Raw genomic sequence first — 12,400 nt, 5'->3', positions numbered from 1 at the left:
ATGGTTCCTAGCAATAACCTTGGACTCTCGTGCGTCACCTGACAGGAACACGGTCCCTTTATCTCTCTTAGCTATAGCCTTAGCCTTTTTCCTGCGTCACTAAAGAGAAATATACCCCCAAAAAAAAAAACACACATTAGTCTCTATTGCTTCACTTGACAGGAACACTTTCCCCTTATCGCACCTGAAGTTACCATACATCTCAAAAGCAGTCTACCACACCAAGCATCCCTTAACAGGAACCTGATTCAGACTGCTAAAGCCTCAACCGGAAGTTTTCTTGACTTTTAACTTCCGCTAGTGTTGGCCATATTGAACTGGGATATTTGGAACTGTTAATACGGAATATCTTGTATGTGTAGCGGTAGTAAACGGGGATATAATTGCTTTAATATAAGGGTAACAGGACGCTGGTAAATCAGTGGTGGCCTTCCAGCGACCTGAAAGAGGTGTGGTATTTGTTTTGCCCTCATTGTTACATGAAATGTGGTCCGCCGGCATTTTGGTCTGGCCTGTGGTATTAAACTGTTATGGTGTTTGCTTTCTAGCATTGACCTGTGTAAATAGTTCACATATCAAGTTATCACTATGATTTGCAAGGATCTTTTAGTCTGCAGTGAAATAGCTATACGTTTTAATATTAAACAGATATTTTGTGCATTACATCCAAGGATTATATATATATATTTTTTTTGCACAGTACGGTTCTTGATAAGGTAGTTATGGCTGTACATAGCCTTTATTTTTGCAGTTTTCTTTTGGATTTGAAAGAGCAGGATATCGCATTTTATAGGTACAGTTATGTTAATGGGTTGAGCCTTCTAAAAAGGTGATCGTGAAATTGGGTGCTTAGATGACAGTGGTTCAGAGTGGTCTGTTGTCAACACTTGTTTAGACAAAACGTTATCTACATTTTCTAAACTGGTAGCAAAGTGATAAGTGGCACAAGTTTTCATAACGTGTAGGACTAGTTTTCCGTTTATTAGATGATTAGTTTCTCAGTGCTATAAATACGGAGTTCTGGCAAAATGCTTAGTTGTTAATAGATTTATGTGTGTGTATATATTGTCTCCTTAACAGAGAATAAGTTGCTTTGTACGTTCGTCCTGTGTTACTATTTTTCTTTGGCTTAGTTTTCCCGTTTGTCACCAGCTGTTTTTTTTTTTCCGAAGGTTTGTAACCTTGATAGACGGTATTGTTATATATTCTGAAAACTTTTTACGCACTTCCCTGATACAGCACAGGAATTGAAACTTGCTAAGCCAAGAATGCAGGAGCTCAGGTAGTACACACCAGAATAATACTTTGTATATTCTAGCAGTTTTAGTAGTTACAGTTTTATCTTCCAAAACTTGTCCATGATGTGGATTATGACATCTAGGCAATAGATTTGGCAGCTGGGAACATGACATCTAGACTTAGTAGGGTTGCCACCTTTTCAAATGGCCAAAGTGGGACATTTTCGGGACACACATCAGATTTTAAAGGTCGACACATACCCACGGTCAGTACAAAGGATAGAACTTTACTTTTTTGCCTAAGTAAAAGCTTATTCATGTAGCAGTTTAGTTGCTTATTCTGTTTCTTGTAACATTTAGGTATTTTAGATACAGAAATAACTATTTTATGCAACTATTACATAAAATATGGGACATAACTATGTCCTACAATCGCAAGACATTTGCCATTTTTAATATTTTTGGTCAGGACACAACTGCTCAAAGAGGGACTGTCCCTCACAAAGTGGGACAGGTGGTAGCCCTAAGACTTAGTAGATTATGCTGGTCTATATCAGAATCACGACAGCTGTCTTTCGTGAATACATGTTCATCGACACATATATGTCGAAGAACGAGAACAGCGAAGTACCAAAAGAGCGAAATGGAGAATGCCGAATGGATTTTCTTGGCCAGCAGGGTGATCGTGGGGATGAGGAAATTAATCATTTTCCCCACTGTAGTGTGGTGTCGGAGTTGGTATATATAAGTAGGGGGGGGGGCTGCAGGGAGGCTTGCCCCCCCTGCAAAAACAGTTGAAAAAGTGTTTTGGGTAAGGTTTGTACAGTTAGGTTTACCTTACCTGTATGATGCTGTTACCTCCGGGAATGCATTCGGCATTCTCCATTTCACTTTTTTGGTACTTCGATGTACCCGTTCTTCTACGTTTGTGTTGATGAACATGTATTTGCGAAAGACAGCTTTTACGATTATAACATAGACCCGATTATGCCTAACACCCCCAACAAAAATGCATGTGGACTTAGGGTTACCACCTGTCCCACTTTGCGAGGGACAGTCCCTCTTTGGGCAGTTGTGTCCTGCAAAAAAAATTAAAAAAATGGCAAATGTCCTGAGATTTTAGGACAAAAATATTACCTACATTTTCTTTAATAGTTGCATAAAACAGTTATTTTGTATCTGAAACACCTAAATATTATAATAAACAGAATAAGCAACTCAAATGCTGCAAGAATAAGTTTTTATTCTGGCAAAAAAGTGAATTTCTGTCCTTTATACTGGCCGTGGGTATGTTTTGCCCTGCAAAATCTGACGTTTCTACAAAAAATATCCCACTTTGGGCATTTGAAAAGGTGGCAACCCTATGTGGACTGTGACATCCACATCTGTTAGGTTGGATAGTTGCATCTCCTAAATTCTATTATGTCTGCATATTTTGGATCCTAATATTTAGTAACGATACCTAGTACTTAATGTGTTTTGTTTACCGTTTGTTAACTGTAGTTTGACTGGGCTAGTAGTACCTTTTGACAGAGTCCCTGGGAGCAAAGCTCCATTAAATAAGTCATTAAATCGTTGTGTAATGCAATATACACACGACAAGGTTTGTACATGATGTCATTTAAGTATCATTGATGTATGATTGTAATATATGCAGTATGCATGCACTATAGATATATATTTAGGACAAGGTATGTACAGTAATAAACAATAAAAAAAAATGATTGGTGTATTTGTTGTATTAAGAGCAAGACTTAAAACCAGATTTTGTACCACCTATATGTTTAAGCTGAACAAGAGTAAAGGGCAGAAATCTGATCATATAATCGTGTATATAATTAATTTTTTAATTGTATATGTAATTTGAGTGCAGTTACAGGTTCTTAAATGTTCTTCCAGTCATTACTTCTTTGGTGTAATGAGGTTGCTGAAGTATTTAAAGAATGCGTTATAACTGATTTGTACCCTCTAAAACAGTTTTGGAGGTCTGCATTCATTAAGATTCATTTACCAGTTTTGAATTTGCTTTAATAGAACATGTCATTTGTCTTTGTATCACATTTTTAACAGATTTTGTGTACTTGTTATACTACAGTAGACTCCCTCTTATCCGGTCTCGCTGGGACCAAACCTTAGGCTGGATAAACGACTGGCTGGTTAATCAACAGAATCATACAAAATAGCATTTATAGGTTATAAATCAGCTGTAATTACAGGATTTGTATTGGTATGCATTTTTCTAATGAATATGACATCTAAAACTCAAATGTCTGTCGTCATTTAGCCCAGAGGAGGTGGAAGTGTTTTTCTTCTCTGTTCTCTTTTGCTAGGGCTACGGCAGAAATTTGGTGGCCGATTTAAAGAGGAGACTGGTTAAAGACAGGCCGGATAAGAGGGAGTCTGCTGTATGCTGAATTATTTGTATGGTAACCTACTTAATAACTTAGTAGCTGCTAGGTATAAGAGTAAGATGATCATTCCAAATGGAAAGTGAAAACTGTAGAGTTCAGTAAATGTAGCTTGTGCAAAATGACCAGAAAGGAGTGAATGTCCACTTTCTAGTAGTAAATAAAACTGAATGCACATTATGTTAATGGTGCTTCTTAATTGTTGTGAAATACTGTGTGGTATGTAGCTTCAGAATGTGAAATAAAACTACATTGAAAGCTTTGCTTTCCTCAAGAAAGCATAGCATGTGAAAAGCTGTACTTGGTTTTAAGTATATCACAGCTTCTGCAGTTGAGATTTTTTTCTGTGCATGACTAGAGGATGTAGGCAGCTTTTGTAAATGTTGAATCTTTTTTTTTTTTTTAGGTGGGATTAAATTGGGCTTTCAGCTGGTACAATACTTTTAGTTGTTTAAAATGGAGTTAGTATGAATGAAAATGCATCTTTAAAAATATGAGAGGGGAGAATTAGAGGATACATCAACTGCCTTTATTGGTGTCAGTTTTGGAACTTGACTATCAGTGCACCAAACTTTCACATTTTAAAACATAGAAACCTTTTTAGTAATTTTTTTAATACCTGTTTTTAATTTTTTTTTTTAAACTTTAAAACTGCAGCACAGTAATATTGTAACAGCCATTGACAGTATTGACTTGCAGCACAGTAATATTGTAACAGCCATTGACAGTATTGACTAGTTGATCACTACAAAGTTTTCTTGCTCATTGATGTGAGTGCAGCCCATAACACACTGGAGATCCTTTTAATCCTGATGTCTCTTGGTAGGATCCTACTGAGTTCACCTGTCATAGTACTTATTTTTGAGTCTTTATCTTGCTTATGTAAAACCGCAATGTAAAATTTGATCTGTTTAGACCCAGTAGCAAATTGTTGTATACATTTTGTTGACCAGGGTGGTCTTGGTGGTGGTCTCCAATTTTGAAAGATACCCAAGGTGGTATGCCTACTGAGTAGGGTAATTCAGACCAAGACATCAGGGTAATTCTGTTAGTCTTTTTAGACAAGTGCTGTGAGATCTTTTATAGCAGTTTGACAAGTACTGTGAGATCTTTTATAGCAGTTTGAACGTGTGGAATTTCTGGTTTGTGTTTCAGTTCAAGGGTGGTATTTCATGAGCTCATCGCCTCCTTTATTCTGCAGTACAATGTCAGTGGCTGGATTCTTTCCCCAGTATTTAATTATTTAGTGTGGGTGTAGAACCTGTGTGTACACGCTGCGTGTTGAGACACTGGCACCCATACCTTGGGTAATTTCTTGCCAAGTGCTTTTTCTGTTTTGTATAGTATAACTGTTGATGAACTTGTTTTCCTCCTAGTCTTCCTGTTAATGAACTTGTTTTCCTCTTAGTCTTCTATTAAAAATAGGATCAGGAGATTGTGTGTGTGTGTGTGTGTGTGTGTGTGTGTGTGTGTGTGTGTGTGTGTGTGTGTGTGTGGCACACTCCAGCAAGGTTGAAAGAGAGAAACAAGTGCTCCTACTATGTTGTGACTACAACAATCCCAGAGAGGTCTCCTAGCAGACTTTCTCATATAATGTCTTTCAAAGGAAGGCAGTGCCTGTATTGCAGTTCCCAGTTATGGTTTGCTGTCACTCTATTCACCTAGCAACTTGAAACTCATTAACAAATTCTTTAACATTTTGTGACTGTTCTACTTCCATGGAACTCTAAAGGAAGCCAGTTATGTGTTAGCATTTCTTGGAGCAGTCCGAACAAACAGCGTAACCTTTTGCAAGCTTTTAATGTCTGTGTCATTTATTTGGATATGCTTTCAAGGTAATAAAATTGTTAGCTTACCTATTTTTGTGAAGAGCTGACGTAGCCACTTAATGCCAAACCCTTTATCAGGAGCCGTCTGTAATTGACAGGTAGCTAAAAACATGCTTTATGTCAGCTGTAGGGTCTTGCATCTTTTCCATCAGGGAACAGCTTCACTGTTTTACTGTTGAATTCTTGCAGGAGAAAAAATTCAATAAACTTCTAGGCAAAGTCTTTCCACTATACTTTAACTTCACTTTTTGATTTCTAAACTCACAAGTTGTGGCCATAAGTTCACTAACAAAGCCTGTGCCCATTGTCTCCTACTGGATAAAGTATCTAGGCGTGTGTCTTTTGCCGTACATGCACCAAGTTCTTGGGTTCATAGGTGTTTACTAGGCTAACAACCACAAGGACCTTTGTAAGCCTAGCCATGCATCCCATATTCTTAATAGTTTCCTAAGATGATGTGAAAACTGTGGTAGATGAGATTGAAATGACCTAGCCGATAGGCATATGTGGTTTTTTTTTTTTCTTTTCATTTGTGATTCAGTATACGGGATGTATTTCACCACAGCCAAAAGATTTCACATTTCACTGCCATTTTCAGTGTTAAGCAGTCCTTCAGTTTCGTTTACATCCCTTTGGGTAGGTATGAAAGATGCATCTGGACTAGGGCAGCAGCATCTTGTTTAAGAAGACTGTTTGGTGCAGAGGATAGTGTTATCTCTTCACAGCAAGAGGTTCTCCAGTTCGATTCTTGGCTGGGGTGCCTTCTGTGCGGAGTCTGTATGTTCTCCTTGTGGGTTTTCTTGGACACACTAAATTGGCCATAGGTGTGAGTGTGCATGCAAATGTGTGGTATGGAAGAACAACTGTGGTAGGGCTAGCCACCTGATGTTGTGAACCTTGGCTGGAAAAAGGGATTGTGGGTGGATGTTAAAAGACCTGTATGTTCATATGTGTGTACTAGGCTAATGTCCCTGGGGCCTTTACAAGCCTAGCCATAGGATTACCCTGGCATAGTGCCACCCGACCTTAGTTCCCAGTGCCTCTGTTGAGTAGAGTCATTGGAGTTATCCCTGGAGTGAATTTTCTGTTTCCCATCCACTTATCAAGATTTCTCTTGAAGAGGGTCATCGAGGTGCTCTGCTTGACATGTATGGGAAGTCTGTTCCATAGCATGAGCAGGCACTGGGTTATGAACCTGTCCCTCCAGCATGTTGTGTTAATTGTGGTATTGAGGTTGAGGTGATGTATTGTTTTTAGCAAACTGTGACAGACTGATACGGTAATGCAAACAACACTGATGAGATGAACTTAGAATAAAAGGCCTGAAGACTAGGCTTTATTCATCTTACAGCAGAGCTAGTTCAACTATAAGAAAAATAAACAATATTGTTAGTAAATGAAGTACAATAAATGAAAAGCAAAACCATCACAAACTCTTGAGACAAATGTTTTGTCTTTTGCTGTGCTGTCAAATACTTATTTATTTATTTTATTTCCAGTTTGATAACCGGGGAGGTCCACTGGGCTCAAAGGGCCCATTTTCAGTGGAGGCCCGGGGAGAAAAGCTCCACATTAAAAACAATTTCACAGATAAAACAATTAAGACAAGTAAGCAATAAAGATTATACATAACAATTAAACAGGTAAAAAGCTCCACATTAAAAACAATTACACAGATAAACAATTAAACAAGCAAGCAATGAATTTATACAACAACAAATAAACAGGCAAGCAAGGAATAACACATTGGTACAAATTGCTTAGAAAAGACAGACAGGTACAGGAAAAGAAGAAGAGCTATTGGAGGATTCCCTTTCAATTCAAGGTCAAAGGGTCGAATAGTAGGAAGAGTTATTTGCAGAGAGAGGAGAGGGAACAAATATACAGCATTTATAAAGAGTGTATATAGAGGGGAATTTGCTATTAGAAAGAAGCTGAGGGTGGGGAGAAGTGAACAGCAGGAAGTAGAGGGATTTTGATGAGATCAGGTCTGGAAGACACTTCGGTATTATGATGACTGTATAAATGGGGTTTAGTATGATGCATGTATAAATACAAATTTGTTTGCTGGAGGAAAACATTTTATGATGAGGCCTTCTTCACATATGTCCGTAATCTCAAAGATAGCACCCAGATTTGTTCAGAACTACTGGTTAAGGACATCACATATACAAATGCCATAGATATAGTAAACCTGCTGGCTGACAATTCAGCAAACTTTCACCCCTCTGTCCCCACCCCATCAGTAAATCAGGACATTCCAAGTACCTGCCCCCTTCCCCTTGTATCTAGGGATCAGGTCATCACTGCTCTCTGAGGCAAAAATACAGCCTTCATGGGACCTGATAACATCCCAGGCTGCATCCTACATGAACTCAGGCAGGAACTTGCAGCACCATTAGGTACCCTATTCAACCAAAACCTGAGTACTGTCTTTGTGCCAGCTGAGTGGAGGACAGCCACTGTCCTCCATTTACACAAAGGTGGAGCGTCCACCGATCAGGGTAGATCCATCAGCCTAACTGCCCTGATCTGCAAGACCATGGAATGGATTATCATGGACCTTATTAACAAGAACATTGGTAACCTCCAAGCACTCGATCCCATGCAGTTTGCCTTCGTCAAGGGAAGGTCATGTTTGTTAACTTTGGTCGACTTTGAGACAGTCAACCAAAGCCATGGATGGGGGGGGGGAGGGGGACAACAGTTCCTCATTCGTGTCCTACCTGCTCTGTCCCTTTCAGCACCTGTGCCACTAATCAAAGATGGGTTGTTTTAGGTTATAGTCAAGATTTCTTCCCTGTACATCATGGGAGCAGATGCATCTGTTTCTTATTAGTATTAGTGAGAACAAGCATGATTTAATGAGTTGTTGAATGTAATATAAAAAGATGGGGTGACAGACCAGTCAGAAAGCATTTACTAAGTTACTTGGTATCCCAGTAGAATTAAGACTGAGTTAAATGTTCATCCTTTGCTGTATTGCTTGGAAGAGGCTGCATTTCTTATCTTCGTATTACAAAGTGCATTATTGTTATTTTAAAAAAATCGTGGTCTTAACTGTTTTGTTCTTGCACGTTGGTGAATTGAGGCAGGCATTGTGGCCCAGTTATTAATACAAGAGTTCCAAGATCTGTCACTGCCAGAATGAGTGTAATTGTTGTTTGGTGTGCTGGGGGGGGGGGTATTTTTGGGATGGCATACCTGTGGGAGGATTTGTTTGCAAAGATAACCATGATAGAGCAATTGCTATGAATCATTGTGGCCTCAGCCAAAGTAATAGTTGCGATTGCTGAGTCAATGGATACCCCAAGAACATTGCTGTCATTAATTTGCTTGTGACGCGGACCTCCAGGCATGTAGCTTGAGAAGTGAGATTTATGCCTATGAGGAGGATGAGATTGAGCTGACTGTCTATGATCTCATGAGCCCAGCAACAGGAGAACTGTGAGCCTTCATGGACAGTTGAGGGCACTGGTTACATAATTATAATTTTCTAGAAAGGCTGTATTTCCAGAGATGGCGTTACAGACAAGCTGAAATGTTTTTTTTTTTGTTTATAGCTGGACATTTTCTGTTGGCAGGATTGTAAGGCTACATATATGCAGTGTTTTAGTTTTAGAAAATTGTTATAGTTAAGAGAAAGGTGGTAGAAATGAGAGCATTTGACAAATTAAAAAAAGTCTTTACCTTGTAATTTAAGGAAAGTGGATGTGTTAACTTGCCCTAAAGGTTCTAAAAGTTGTACTTGGTAGTAGTAGGACTGTTTTGCATTAAAACCATGTATGACTCAGTCTAGTTGTACTAAAACCAATGTGAATGGAGTAACAAACAAAACAAATAGCTGTAGACTTGCTGTGTTTTAAATTCTGGGGGGATAAGGGCACTTACAGTTAAATGTTGCACTAATTGTAGCACCTCAGTTAGACCCATACAGACTAACATCTGAAAAGTAAGCTGCTATTGATGTTATGCTTCTAGAATTTGTTAAAACACTTATTAAAATGGTTGCAAGGTTAATTAAGAACATTGTCGTAATTGATGGTAGAGAACTTAAAGCACCAAAAAAAAGTATGATTGTTTATGTAGTAAGTGATGGTTTAATGAAGATGCTGCTTCTTTAAAAAGAAAGCAGGAATAGAATAATGTATGTAATATTGCTTAGGTTATATGATACATAGCAATATATGTGAAGTGTAATGTTTACGTTAATATAGTTTGATTACTTTTATATGAATATAAATTTGTCTGTCATAAGTGATAATTCAATAAAGGTGTTTGAAAAACAAACCATAGCAGTAAAATGGTATATGCATTCATAGTATTAAGGGACAGTATCCAGTTACTCAGAATTGCATAAGTGTTTTTTCTGTATTGTGCTGAAAATGTGAAGATCAGTACCAGTAAACAAATGTAAGATAAAAGATGTCCCATCCAGTTACTGCTTTTTTACCAGTTCAGTGTATTACATGGAAATGAGGAAAGATTTTCACAACTTTTTACGGGTGTGCAGACAATGATAAGGTGGTGCTTTTGCTACATAGCTGTATCAGTGTGAAGTGGAACTAGCACTCGAATAAGCCTACAGATGTCACTGCCTCATCCAGACAAAGGGGGTGGAGCCACCACTCTGTATTCATTAGGAAACGTGAATCTAACAAACACCAAGACATAGTCCGAGAAAGCTGTACCATACAAAAAAAAATTGACTCCAGATTCAAAGAGGGAAGAGTCTGCATTAGTTAAGAGATGTCAGAATAGTCTTCAAGAACAGAACCAGCAGAGATTGGGACTTACCTAAAACGGAAGTTGAAGTAACTGCCAGAACTTGAAGTGAATACAGTGAAGGGGTGTATTCTTCTGAAGTGTGGAAAATGTGCCACTTGAACTGAATTCTGAACTTTCTGTTAAGTTAAAACAAAGTGCAAGATGTGGAGAAATTTAAGCAGCAGTGAGTGTTGTGAGGAAGAATTTTAAAAATGAGTATTTCAGTAGGGTATTAGAGGGACTTCTCTTGAGTTCTGAACCCATTTCTGTCAGTTTAAGGAAGAGACTTCAAATAAAGGAAGATTCTGGGAAGCAGGATGTCTGTAAACGAGGAACAAGTGAACTGAGAGGGAGTGCAACCTGGAGAGAGAAATAAGTTGTTCAGTCACTGTTGAGACATAGGGGTCCTTGTAAATGACAGGAAAGGAGAAGGAAGTGTGTACTGAGAAATGGAGTAATCTGGAACACAGCCCTGTTATGTTCTGTTGTAGGTGCTCTAACCAAAAATAAGAGGTTTCTATGTTTGGTTAATACAAAAAGAAAGCAAACATTATACACACACACACACACACACGTGTGTATACATACATATATATATATAGATAGATAGGGTCTACTTTAGAATAGCGAACGATCAGATGATTGAATGCTGTTAGAGCGAACACATGTCGAACCGTCAAAATTGCGAACGGCCAGAATAGCGAATCCTTTCCCAGGGAAAGAAGCACTAAAGGCGGAGGCGTGTCCATATTCATTAAGGATATCCACACCTCCAGGCTAGTTGCACAGCATAATGCCTCCGAGATTATCCAAGTGCAACTAACTCTGGGCAAGACCGCAATCCAAATTGTAGCTTGCTACAGACCCCCCACCATGCCCCAGGATTCACACTCCTCATTTCTTGATACACTGGAAAGTATTAGCGTACAACCCAACACCCTAATAATGGGCGATTTCAACTACCCCACCATTAACTGGGAAAACTACTCATGTACCAACTCTCTTGCTCAACGTTTTCTAGAATTCATAAATTCCAACGCCTTGGATCAACTTATTGACACCCCCACCAGGGGCAGCAATATCCTAGACCTGGTCATTACCAACATGGGAAACCGGTGTTCCACACCAGAGGTCAATTCCTTGTTGGTCAAATCCGACCACAAGCTAATCAGCCTAGACATCCACATCCCACCCCCAGCCCCAATTAGGGAAACCATCGTAAAAAACTTCTCAAAAGCCAACTTCACACTTCTTAAGACAGAAGTGGCAAACTTCATGACACCCATGCAGACGGACAATAGAGGTATGACTGCCAAATCCTACACAAATGCACTTTATAAGCACTTACACGAGTGCATGGATCATGCTATCCCTAATAGAACCAAGATGTTATCCTCCAAAAAAAGGAAGCCAATCTGGTGGTCCTCTGCCATAAACAAACTCTACAACAGAAGAAAGAAACTGTTGCAAAAAAGAGTAAAATCCCATGACTGGAGGAACTCCCTGGTCAACCTCAGTAAGAAGCTGAGATCCCTCATAAAATCCTCCAAAGCTAGTTACGAAAACAAAATTGCCACTGACTCTCTAAAGACCACCACAAAGCATTCTATAGCTATGTCAAGAATCTAAATGGGAATACTCAGATCTGCTCTGAGTCACAGCATAACGGCACTAAATATAGAGAACCAACTGATATTGCCAACATCCTAGCAGATAGGTTCAGTGCTAACTTTACCCCCCTCTCACCCCCTAGAGGGCCCATCTCTATACCAGAAGAATGCAAAGTTCCTATAATCACGGCTGCACAGGTAAAAAACACACACTCCAAAGCCAAGAACACAGCATCCATGGGACCTGACAATATCCCAGGCTGCTTTCTACACGAACTACAGAATGAACTGGCACCCTACCTAAGCACCATGTTCAATCATAGCCTCACCTCAGGCTTTGTACCCTTTGAATGGCGCACTGCGACAGTTATCCCACTCCACAAAGGGGGAGCCACGACGGACCCCGGGAACTACCGCCCCATTAGCCTGACGAGCCTGGTCTGCAAGGCCATGGAACGTATCATCATGGAACTCATAAACAAAGACATTGGTAATCTCCAAACTCTGGACCCTACTCAGTTTGGATTTGTAAAAGGCAGATCATGTCT

The 12,400-nt window shown here is 39.3% G+C and overlaps 1 protein-coding gene across 1 annotated transcript in view; it reads left to right on the top strand.

Annotated features, from left to right (window-relative positions):
• Positions 1-292: 292 nt before the first annotated feature.
• Positions 293-12,400, top strand: part of UBE2J2 (ubiquitin conjugating enzyme E2 J2) — a 404,416-nt gene continuing 392,308 nt past the window's right edge. The window contains exon 1 of the mRNA XM_044063196.1: positions 293-449. The gene's annotated coding sequence lies outside the window, so the exon portion shown is untranslated. The remainder of the gene's footprint in view (positions 450-12,400) is intronic.

This window comes from Protopterus annectens, chromosome 2.part1 (assembly GCF_019279795.1).
Source record: "Protopterus annectens isolate FY-2018-M chromosome 2.part1, PAN1.0, whole genome shotgun sequence".
Taxonomy (NCBI): domain Eukaryota; kingdom Metazoa; phylum Chordata; order Ceratodontiformes; family Protopteridae; genus Protopterus; species Protopterus annectens.
This window is presented reverse-complemented; position numbering and strand designations above follow the sequence as displayed.